Source organism: Anthonomus grandis, chromosome 13, assembly GCF_022605725.1.
Source record: "Anthonomus grandis grandis chromosome 13, icAntGran1.3, whole genome shotgun sequence".
Lineage (NCBI taxonomy): Eukaryota > Metazoa > Arthropoda > Insecta > Coleoptera > Curculionidae > Anthonomus > Anthonomus grandis.
Genome location: NC_065558.1, coordinates 26,604,741 through 26,617,915, shown reverse-complemented (window position 1 = coordinate 26,617,915; position 13,175 = coordinate 26,604,741).

The window sequence follows — 13,175 nt, the reverse complement described above, 5'->3', positions numbered from 1 at the left end:
AAAAATTGTGCAGCCTAGTGAGATCTGTAAAGTAAGGGGTTGTGAGTGAGGATGTTAATAGAAATAGAAAAAAGGCCACATTTTAAGTTTTAAGCGACACAGGAAAATTCTCAATTACCAGTTGTTACAACTATACTTAAAACTATAAAAAGATACCTAGTAACAAAAAAAAACATTTTGTTTAAAGACCCCATCACGGTTATACAGGACGTCAATAGAGGTGGTCAATTAGAGGAAAGTTGAGCAATATAGTGTCCTTTTATAATAAAATCTAAATACTTCCTAAATTTTGCAAAAAACTGAAATTTGGCAAAATCATTTTATTTTTTTTCTGGCGTTATTTCAAAATATATGACAAAAGTATTTATTAAATGAATAAATTATTGTGACCACTTTTTCTCGCCTATACGATGACACCTTTAAATTTAAAATACGACGTTCTGTCTTTAAAGAGCCATCATCAACTTTGTTTTTCTTCGTCGGCGCTATATTGACCATTTGCAGTTTAACGACGCGGGAATCTTTGGGCACCCGGCCGTTTTGTTATTTTTTTAAGACAAGGGCGATGATGATAACAGCGCTTTTATTTATTTTGTTATTGCCGATATTTAAATGCGCTGTGATCTCGCATAAATAACTAGATAAATGTGGTGGTCAAGTAATGTATTGGAAGGTGCTATCTCTTACAACTTAAATTTTATTAACAAATAATAAATTACTTACCAAAATCCTTTTTTGAGACAAAAATAAATAAATAAAAACAAAAGAAAAATTCAATAAGCTTTTATTTATTAATTAGAAAATTAACAAAAATATTAAATAAAGGTGATGATATAGGTAGGTTTCACGTAAATATAAAGAGTAAATTAAATAATTAAAGATTTAATATCTATATACGATACTATAGTTTTTTAGAGTGAATAATTTATTGCAAAAAGTAGCCCGTAATGTGATTTTTGACAATACGGGTTTGTGAAACCAGCCAATATCTCAAAAACTGTGTAGGGTAGTGAGATCTGTGAAGTACACTTTTTTTGGACAAAAATATTGAAAAATAGATACCTTTAACTGAAATTAATATAAAAATAAAATCGCAAAATTTAAAAGGTTTTCAATAAGGGTGTAACAACACTATAAAATATAGAAAATAGGCCACATTTTAATTTGCAATACAGGCAAACACTTAATTACTAATTCTTAAAACTAGAAAAAGTTAATAAGAAAAAAAACAAATATTTTGTTTAACAGTATGAAGGGTCTCATCGCGATTATACAGGATGTCTGCGATTATACAGGATTGAATAAATGCAATCTAAAAATTGGAAAAATGCCAAATACTTCCTAATATTCAGGAAAAAGGTGAAATTTGGCAAAATGGTTTTTTTATTTTTTTCTGGCGTTATTTGAAAATATAAAATAAAATCATTTATACATTGTTGTAAACACTTTCTCTCATTTACAAGTTAACATCTTTAACTTTTAAATACGACGTTCCTTCTTTAGAGAGTCATAATCAACTTTGTTTCTTCTTGTCGACGCCATGTTGGCCACTTGCAGTTTTGAATAACCCTTTTAATTACTTTATCAACGAGGTAATTTCTAGCTAGTAGTTGGAATCATCCCTATTAAATATTATATACCTCTCTCTCTTTTAAATACAATTTCGAATTTCAAAAAATTCAAAACATACTTTATTCATAAATACATGGTACCTACTTGTTGACATGGTACTTTTATGATATAAAATAGGCACATTAATCGACATATTACTAACACATAATTTAAAAACAATACACAATAGTGGGTTCAACATACTAGTATAAACACAAAATGTATTTTCAATTTCAAAGCAAGACGACTTAAAATTTTTTTAGAGTAACATCACAAATTCTAACCTTTACATCTTTACTAAAAACTAATTATATACTATTGGCCTATTCCTAACTATCTTCAAAAAATTCTAATGCTATAAAAATATTTGCTTTTAAGAAGTTTCGTTAAGGACTTTTTAAAGCGAGGAGACTTTTATGACATTTGGAAAATGATTAAAAATTTTTATGCTCAAGTAAATAAGAGAATTCTTAGTTCACTTTTCGGGATGGGCATTGGAATATTGTATTTTTTTCTGATATTATAATGTTTTAAGGAGCCATTATTTTGAAGATACAATTTATATTTTTTGTATATTAGTCAAGCAGACTCAACAATAAACAAGCAACACAAGAAAAGTATCTTTAAATAGGGGTCTGCATGTCCTGTGGAGATTTATGACACATATATTTAATGGCTTGTTTTTTAAAAACAAACATCGAGTCAAAAAGCCGTTTACTAATGCAACTCCAAAATGTTATTCCATACTGTAGGTATTATTGTATGAAAGTAAGTTCCAACTTTCGACAAAAAAAATATCAATCTCAGTTCATTTAAAACCATTCTAACAGCATAACATCGTCTAGCCAGTTTTTGCCTCCTGACATATCTCCATAAAACTTAGGTTTATGATCGATAACAATTCCAAGAAATCTGTTAAAATTATTCACTTCCAATTCTTTGTTGTGAATCATGAACTGCTCTGAGCATAAAAACTTAACAATTTAGTCTTATCTATGTTTAAAGACATCAAATTAGCATCAAACCACTGTTTAATCATTAATAAATCTTTAGAAATTGTTCTAGGTTAATGTGCTTTTATTATTGTCCATAAGATAGTGGTGTCATCTGCAAAAATAGTGAAGAATCCTCTTATCTGGAGAGACCCCAGGTCATTTATATACAATAGAAATAAAATAGGACCGAGAAACGAACCCTGCTTACTACACAAAGTTCAGACAAACTGCCATTTGGCCAAACAAACTTTTTTCTGTCTAACAAAACAAAATTTTAACCATTCTAGAGCAACTCCCCTAAACCCATATCTAGAAAGCTTACCGAGCAATATTCCATGGTTAACACAGTCAAAGTGTTTAGAGAAGTCGCAGAATACCGCTGCAGCAAAGTGACCTTCTTCAAGCTCAAATATAATCTCTCCAGGAATGAAAACATTACTCGACATTCATTTAATATGTTATTTTTTTTAATTAGGAAAGCTACCATTCGTACTATAACCAGTTTCTCAATAACTTTAAAGGCTTTTTAGGCTTTATTTTTATCTTTTTCATGAATGAATTTCATCATGAAAACAATTATTGAAAATACTTAAAACACTAAAGACCATAAACATAATATATTGATTTAAAATTTTCTTAAAGTAAAAAAAAGAAAAAGAGAAAATGGCTCTCATAGACATGAAGAGACAGTATTTTTAAGAGTTCGGATTGATTTTTGTAGATAAAATAGATAATTTTCTGTGAGGTTTATAATTAGATTTTTTTAAAGATTATCTAATAAGATTTTGAGATTCCCATATTAGGTTGTTATAAATCAAAGTCTTAATTAATATACGCACACTGATTAATTTTGCCTAAAGAAGCCATCGTCTCACAAACTAAACACATTTACATATATCTATCTATTTGTGATTATGATATCCAAGAAAAATTTTTAACAACTACCAAATTGCAATACGGCAAACACGAACCTGTGCAAAAACTCTCCCACACGACTCGGATGATCGGCCGATTACTAATGAGAAGCGACGGACGAATTTATTTTCGCGCATACTGGAGAGAATCGCCATCTATTTTTCACGCATATTTGCGGTCACGTTTTAGCCCATAAGGTTGCGTATCTTCCCAAATATTCAATCAACGCTAGTAGGGACACGCAAACGCAGCCGTCCAAATACATTTGTTTCAACGTAACAGTCGCTAGATGGCGCGGAAGCAACATCGAAACAGTTCGGAAATTACAGATTTCGTCTATGCTCTAAATGTTTGCGGCTTAATGAGGCCGTCACGAGATGGCACACTTGTATTAGTAGTAAAATATTTTGGAATTCCCCCAATTCCCATTTCAATTGTCATAAATGATAAACGTCATAAAAAATATCAAAATTATCAAATATTTGGATTCTCAGAAGTTTTAATAATTGCCTCACAGAGATAAAACCGTTTAATGTGCATAGATATACCTAAGTTTACTTCACATTTGAATTGTCCTTTTTCTTTTCTTTGTCTCGTTTACATAGTATAGTCGGAGTGCGGTGCGGATTGCCGATTGTTTGTGCGTTTTTAAGTTTAGAAGTTACCAGAAACAATTTACTTTTTTTGTTATTTTGACGTTTTTGTTTACTTGTTCTTGTTTTGTGCTTTCTTTTTGCTGAAGAAATGAACGGTACTCCCGAGAATCCTCCCAAGAGGATGAGAATGGAAAAACAGCAGAAACCCTGTTGTGTTCCAGGGTGCAAGGACTTTTTGAGTAAGAGGCATCGTTTCCCCAAAAACAACCTACCGGTTTTCAGAGCTTGGATTCGAGCTGTTAAACCAAAAAATTGGGATATATTGACTTTAGATCAGGTGTATAATAGATATTTAGCATGTGATGTTCATTTTGCCAAAAAAGATTGTATGCCGGGGTTTCAAAGAGGTCTTAAAGCCAATGCAGTTCCTATGCTTAATTTACCAGGTATATATCTCACCTTTCAATCACTATATAAATAATTTTATATAATAGTTATTTATCATACAATATGATCAGTAGCGGAAGATTAAATTTTAGGACTGTCCCTCCCCCCTCCCACTCTGCAGAATTTACTTAAGCCTAACTTATAACTACTTATATAATGATCTAATAATTATTGCTTTATAGTATCAAAATATTTTTTTTCTACTGCTACAAAATATCAGTAGCTTAATTTTTTGCGTTAATAGAGTTTCTTGGAATCAACTGATTTTACAAAATTAAACATGAATATAAAGGTATTAAAAGGGCCTTTTAAAAGAGGTTTTATTGAGGTATTTAACTGACAACAGAATTTTTATTGTGAAGTATTGTGGTAGCCATCCTCGCTTACCCTACTGCTGGTGCCTTGGCTGACATGCATCAGGCTACATGGTATATACTCCCATAAAGAGTTTCCCAAATTATCTGCAGGGAAGTTGATGCAAAGTTGAGTTGACCTCATACTGCTTGTACCTCTTGCCCCCAGATCATTAGGCCAATATTTTTTTATGTGTTAAATTTAGGTATAGGGAATGCCATATTAAAAATATTTAAAATTTCCAGAAGAAAGCAAATATTGAGTTTTTGACAGATGGCATATTTGTCATGTATGCGAAATATGTCGAATAAAGATTATGTATTAAAAAGTTAAGGTGGTTAAGGAAAAGCTGTTTTGCTCTATCTTTATTAGAATTAGTTGTAGAGCCCCTTAAAGTCATAAAAAGTGCAATATTCAACGCTAGTAAAAACAAAAAATGTTATAACATAGAGGGTTTTCCATTAAAGAGATACATTTTTGTTTACCACTGCTTTTTGAAACACCCCATATAGTTTACATTTTTGTCAGTACATTAGTATACATTTTTTAACCTAATTTTCACACCTATACATATCTCCAGAAACACTTTTTTTGTGTACAGAGTCATATACAAGTTAGGGGGTAGGGGGTGGGTAAATATAAAAATTGTGTCTGTAGGTACATAAAAAAAATGTGTACAGTTAATTTTTTTAATACCTGTAGATCCTGAGAAAATGTACCTAAACTCATATTTTTTTTTTAGATTTTAGCTCATCAACCGTATAAATAGTTTTTTTATATATTTTTTTTAATAATGTATGTATCTTTTTTCAGTGAGTGAAGATAAAGAAGTAGGAGATGATTTATATGTGCATGAATCAAACTCAATAGATTATAATTCATCAGATATGGACATAGACATAACTTTGCCAGACCCAATAACAACGATCAGTGTTGTAACTGATCAAGAAAACAATCACCCTATTAATGCTATTGAATTGTTTTCTCCTATTTGCAAACCCTCCACTTCTCAGAATGTTTCTAATCAAGCAGCACCTTGTGGTATGTAATAAATAATAACCTAATGTATCCTTAATTTGATTGTTTAACATAAATTTCAAGTTTATTAAATATTATTTTTTAGCTGCAACGCAGAGCGCAACACCTTCAACCAAGCCCAAATCACAAATCAGCTAAAACAGATGCTAAACCAGTTAATTGAGACATCATTGTCACCTCCAAAATCACATGTCATTGTCACTTCTAAGATCAATGGAACTAAAAAAGCACGAAAATTAAAGACAGGTAAGTCATATTAAAGTGGATTTCATCTATTTCAGGGAGGATCCAGACTCCAGGTTCAAATGGAGTTTTCGAAGATGCTCTTTCCATCCAGAATATTTTTTTAGGATGGTATCATTTCTGGTTATACCGGTATTAAGACCTCTACTTGTTGATATTAAATCAAATATCCTGTATATTCTTATAATTTTATATAAGTCTTACAGAATTTAGCTCTGTAGCTAAATAGTATAGATTAAAAAAATAGCTAATATTATAGATAAAAAAAATACTAGTTGCACCTTTCTATCTTAACTTTCCTATTTTTTGAGATACATGTTAAATTATCCTATCAAAACTTTTTAATTTTCAATATGTTTCACAAAATATAGGGTTTCAAAAGTTAAGACAGGAAGGTATGAGTCATTTTTTTCTATTTATGATAGAATTAGCTGTAAAGCCTCCCCAAAAGGCATAAAAGCCCAATTTTGAATACCCTGTACCTCAAAAACTATTCATTATGTTAAAATATTTTAGATGGAAGTAGGTGCATCCTCGAAAACCCCATTTGCACATAATTTTAAAAATACATAATACACAGTGTCCCAAATATGAACCGTGCACACTCATTATGAAACACTTAAAAACAAGTACATGTTTGGGTATCTTGAAAACTAAATATTATTTTTTTTTTAAATTTTAAATATAAAAATTATTTTATGATTAAGTTTATTTATTAATTTATTATTAATTATTGTTTTAATTTTATATTTTTTAAGCATACTTAAAAAATATATAATATTTAATTAAAAATAATAATAGTGACATTTTTCTGGTTTCAGCAAGAAAATCAATTTTGGGATTTTCAAATGCTACTAGAATCTCCCAACTGACACCACAGGCAAAGAAATTTTATTTAAAATTAAAAGAGTGGAGTGTTGATTTAACCAACAAGACTAGACAAATTAAAAGTTATAAGTCACGATTAGCAGAAGCAGAGAAATTAATAAAAAGTAATAGTTTTGATAACCTCCGAAAAGCTGTTAATGAGCCTACTTATCACTTTATAATGAGTCAAGTGCACAACCAAAACGTTAGGACACCGAAATTAAGATGCTTCAATACAGAAGAAAAGGTTTTGGCTTTATCAATTTATAAAAATAGCGGAAAATGTTATAGGCTTTTGAGTAAAATTTTTGCATTGCCTTCATCAAAAACCCTGAACAGGCTATTGCAGTCAATAAAATTAAAACCTGGCCTTAATGAAATTTTATTTCAAAGCCTTCAAAGACAAGTAGAAAAAATGAGTGATAAAGACAAAACATGCATACTTGTATTTGATGAAATGGAGATGGACTGCAATTTAACTTACAACCCCTATAAAGATGAAGTCATAGGATTTCAGGATAGTGGTATTCAACCAAAAGAGAAATATATTGCCGATCATGCCAATGTATTCCTACTTAAACGGGTTTACCGTTTATGGAAGCAACCGGTATGCTTCACATTTTGTCAAGGGGCTACAAAAGCAATAATACTAAAACAATTAATAAAAAACATTATTGAAAAATGTTTTGACGTGGGCCTAAATGTAATTGGAACCGTTTGTGATCAGGGATCAAATAATTCAAGAGCCATAAAACTGCTTTTGGATGAAACAGAAGAGCAGTGTAAGAGAAAAAACATAAAAAAACACTTTTTCGGATTCAATGTGACAGGGAAGTGATTCCATTATATGATGTGCTCCATCTCTTCAAAGGGCTAAGAAACAACCTATTGGACAAGGATCTTCACTTTGAAAAAAATGGCATAAGAGGGTGTGGGAAATGGATCCATATACAACAACTTTTTGCACTAGACAATACACAACCTTTAAAAAGGCTTTGTCCAAAATTAACCGAGTAGCATGTAGAGCCCCAAAAAATTTAAAAAATGAAGGTAAAAATATGTACCCAAGTGTTCAGCCATAGCGTTGGTTCTCTTTTAACGAGAATTCCTGGATGGGGTAAGAAATAAAGTTTTTTTGTGTATAATTTTTTAATTAGGTAATATTTTCAGATATTAAAGATAAAAATAAGCTTGGCCCTGAAGCGGAATCTACTGGTGAGCTGATCTTTTTTTTAGACAAGCTTTTTGATAGCCTTAACTGCTTAAGGTATTCAAAAATGGGTAATGCAGCAAAGCCTTTGAAGTGTCCTATGACCAGAAATTCTGGTCATATTCTGGTCATAAAAGTTTTTGGTTGGAATCCCAAAAAATCATACAAAGTATGAAATTTTTTTCGCATGCTAAGCAAACCTTTGTAAATGTACCAACACTTAAAAATCTTAATTTTACATTAAAGGGATTTTTAAGATTGACTGACAAGCTTTTTGATAATGCAGGCTGCAAATTTGTGTTAACAGGGGCATTTAATCAAGATGCCCTTGAAAACTTTTTTAGCTACATTCGCGCACACTGTCTAAGAAATACCAATCCATCGCAAAATCAATTCATGGCATCTTTTAAAACTTTGATGGTAAATAATTTTACCGCAGTTCACTCTCCTGGAGCAAACTGCAAAATAGATTGTTCTGAAGGCTTAGATAATCTTAGGAATTTGCTTACAGGAGAGCGAATTACTGATGTTTTAGCTACAGAAACAAATGAAGAAGTAGTAATTCCAAAGGATGTTTTACTACAAAAAACTAGTAAAATAGGTAGCTGCATTACGACTTATATGTGCGGTGTCTTAATTAAAATTGTTCAAAAAAAGCGAGCAAAAAAAAATGTGAGAAGTGTATGACCAATTTAAAAATTTGGCATCTTTTACCAAATCATTATAATGATGCTACTAATAACTGCCAAGCAATTTGAAAAGGGCAATTTAATAAGACCAGGAGACTTAGTAATTTTTTTGATCAGATCATCTTTTGATTATTTAAGTTTCTTAACTCCGCAATTGGCGACATCAAAAAATATTGGAAAAATTTTAAAAGACATTTTAAGCACGAACTTACTATTTCGCAGTATTAATTGTCCTGATCATAACTTGGGACAAGAGTTGTTGAATGTAATTGTAAGGTGTTTCCTATTTTGGTGGTGCCGAAGCGTCAATAAAATTCTAAAGGGACAGGACCTTAAATTTGCTTCATATTTACAAACATGCACAAACAAAAATTTAATTGACAGTGTAAAAGTACAAGCTTATGAAAAATGGAAAAAGAGACATAAAAAGCATACTTAACCTTTCTTTCACTTGTTTTATATTCCTATAAAATTATGTGTAGGGTGTATATACATAACAAACTTCAAGGAGTAAATCTGCATGAAATAATGATATTGTTTGGGCAACATACATTTACCCATAAAGAGTAAGACAACACAACCGCCTGTGTTGTCTTACACTTTATGGGTCTATAGGTATCTCAAAAAAATAAGGCCCTAAATATTCTTTATATTCTAAGAAAAATGTTTTTTTTTTATATAACGTCATAAGCTCTCAGGCAGTTGAAGTGCCCCTTGCTGTATATTTTCATGCAGATTGTCACCCTTTGAAGTAATAATTAAAATATGTAAACTTAAGTGAAAATATGTATTTCCCTAAGTCATAGAATAATAATTATATTATATTCAAATATGATGGAATTAGATCAAAAACTGACTGAATAATTTAAACTTTTAAATTACACAAAATTTTAAAAAATTGTCCTAATTTCAAGAATATAGATCATAATTTACATTGGCTTTACTTCCTTTAAAACCTTATTTATTTACTTAATAAGTAAGGAAATATAATGTGCCTAAAGAAATAATTATTCTATGACATTTAATTAGATCTTCTAACTCTTGAATCCTTATTAGATGCAGTTACATGAGTTTTATATGTTTGTCCGAAGTATACAAAACTGTACAGGTTTTTTAAAAATATATTGATCCTCTCTTTAACTTCTCCCTGTAGACAAAGGCGTTTAATATAAAAATTTAATAGTTTGAAATACCTTTTTTAAAAAAAAACTCTTTCTTCATACATCAGTGTGTTTCTGAAAGTCTGAGGGTGGTCCTACTTTCTCATTTTAAATTGGCAGCCTCTTTTTTAATTAAATATTTGCCTTTTCCTGGAAATTTGAAAATTTTTTATTTTAATATCTAAATTTGACTAAAATATTTTCATAAAGTGTTATACATCATTTTAAAGGGACAAAAAAGATCTTTTCAATTTAGCAAAAAAACAAAATGACCGCCATTAGAAAAAAAGAAGTTGAGGATGGAATCTCAGAACCGAAACGTCAAAAACAAAAACTGAATTCAGGTATGCGTTGTCCTTAAAAAGTTGTCCTAATAATGTTTTTACAGATTTTAAAAATACGTTGAAATGAAAAAAATACAGCCCTTTTTCAAAAATGCAACTTTTTGATTTTTTCCAAATATTTCAAAATCGGAAAAAGATAAAATCGTTCTGAAAGCGGCACTTAATTGGTAACTAAATGCCCTACAACTTTCCCCATTTAACCAATTTTCTATCTCTTATAGTTTCCAAGATACCCATACATGTACACCCAATTTGGGCCACACTGTATACAGTGACTTTATACAAGATAGTGGCGACAATGGGGCGAAAATGCGATCGGTCGCCATATTGCAGCAAATTTGAAATTGGATATTTTAATACAAGGGACAAAAGATCTTATGGGAATCTATTGTTTTTATTTAAAAATTAGGTTTTTAAAGTATTGTAACTTGATTCCCATAAGATTTTCTCGTCCCTTGTATTAAAATTTAAATTTCCAACTTTAAATTTGCTGCAATATGGCGGCCGATCGCATTTTCGTTCCATTGTTGCCAATGTCTTGTATAAACTCACTGTAATAATAAACAAGCATTTTTAATGATCTCGTGGTGAAAGCGCCGAAATTTTAACGAAAAGTTGAAACATAACTATTCTGAGCAAAGCTCATTAACTACTGTAAAAATGCCTGAAGAATTAAAATTCGATCTTTTCAAATCTCGTCTTGCAAACATTAAAAATTATGACGGCAATGTCGATACACTTTCTAAATTTATTTTGAGAAGTGAAGACTTAATTAATAAGTATAAACCCTTAAATAATACTGAACTGAACCAGCACATATTCGAGTGCATTCAAGAAAAGCTTATCGACAAAGCTGAAATAATGGTAAGTAGAAGAGTAGAATTAGATAATTGGGATAAATTAAAAACTGCCTTAATTCAATGTTTTTCTGACAGAAGAGATATTGATTGCCTTGTTCAAGAATTAACTAGAGTTCGACCTTATAAAAATGAAAGTTTAATTAATTTTGGACAAAGATTACAATTACTACTTAGCAATGTAATTCAACGCGTGAGCAATGACACTTCACTGTCACCCATGCAAAAAGTATGTCAAAATGAGCATTATAATAAAACAGCTCTAAATACATTTATTGCTGGTTGCAGTGGCAGCCTAAGAAATAATATGTATTTAAAGAAGCCTAATAGTCTTGAAGATGCCATAGCTTACGTCAATGAATTTGAGAATTTTGAGAAATTGTATGGAAATTTTCATGAACCTAGACCAATAAGTTGCATCAACCCCAACATAGAAGTCACCAACAAAACTATAACCCTAACCGTAATCTCTATCCATATAATGCCTACCATCAGCCGCATCAAGTACCACAAAATGTTATACCCAAATATCAATGGCCTTCACAACCTGTGAACATTCAACCCCAACAAATGCCACCTCAAATATTCCCAACAAATAAAGAAGTATTCGGCACGCCCAAGAATGTGTTCAGGCCGAACCAAATTCCAGATCATCAACTTCCCAAGCCCACTCCAATGTCGACAACTTCTAGAATCTATTCTCATAATTCTAGGCAATATAATAATTCCAACAATTTTAAAAATTATAATCGACAACATATAACTGTATCACAAGAGTTATTTAACTATGAATCCCCAGACACCCCTGAGGAAATTGAGTCTTCTCAGCCCTATGAATCTAATTACCCCTATTGTGAAGAAGAATCGACCGATGTATATCAAGAGACCCCTAATTTTTATCAGGATTCTCAAATACACCCACATAACTCTTTTTCAGAAAATCAAAATTTTCGGGTCAACCCCGAAAACATAAAAACATAATAGAAATAAATTATTGCTTTTGTAACTCACTTCCCTATGTGGAAGTTCAAAACCCCGAAATGAAACTATTAATAGATACCGGTAGCTCAAGATCAATTTTAGACCCTGCTATTGCGGAAAAGTTTTATTCACACTGTATATACCATACAAATAACGTAATTAAAACTGCTGTCGGCAGTCAAAAAACTAAATTCCAAGCATCTATTCCATTATTTGTTAAATTTGGTATACAAAATAATATTGATTTCGTATTATTTGACTGCCACGATTTTTTCGATGGAGTTTTAGGGATTAATGACCTGAAACGGTTAGGTTTAAATATCGATCTAACAAACCAAAAACTTATCGGGAAAACCTTAGAAATACCCTTTAAATATAGACAACCCCATGATGTAAAATTTTCTTTTTCAGTCAACCCCTATGAGAAAATTGTAAAGCGAATACCAGTAAATATATTTTACGGGGATATTCTAACAAGACCTTGTACTTGTAATAATTTGTATTTTCCACAAATTTTAACATTTGCAGAAAACGGTTTCGCCCCTGTAGAAATTCAAAATCATACAGGCCAAACTGTTTCTATAACAGTGTCTCAACCTCTACTGGCAGATTTATTTGAAGAAAATCAATTCGAAATTTTCTCAATCGAACATTTCCAAAATTCATTTTCCAATTTTGAAAACCCTGAAAAAATAAATCCTTTGTTACGAACTTCCCATTTAAATAAAGAAGAAAAACACCTTTCATTTAATTTGTGTAATGAATTCTCAGACTTATTCCTGAAACCAGGAGATCAGCTTTCATTTACATCGAAAGTGCGACATGAGATAAAGACCACCGATGACATACCACACGAAATCTTATCGCT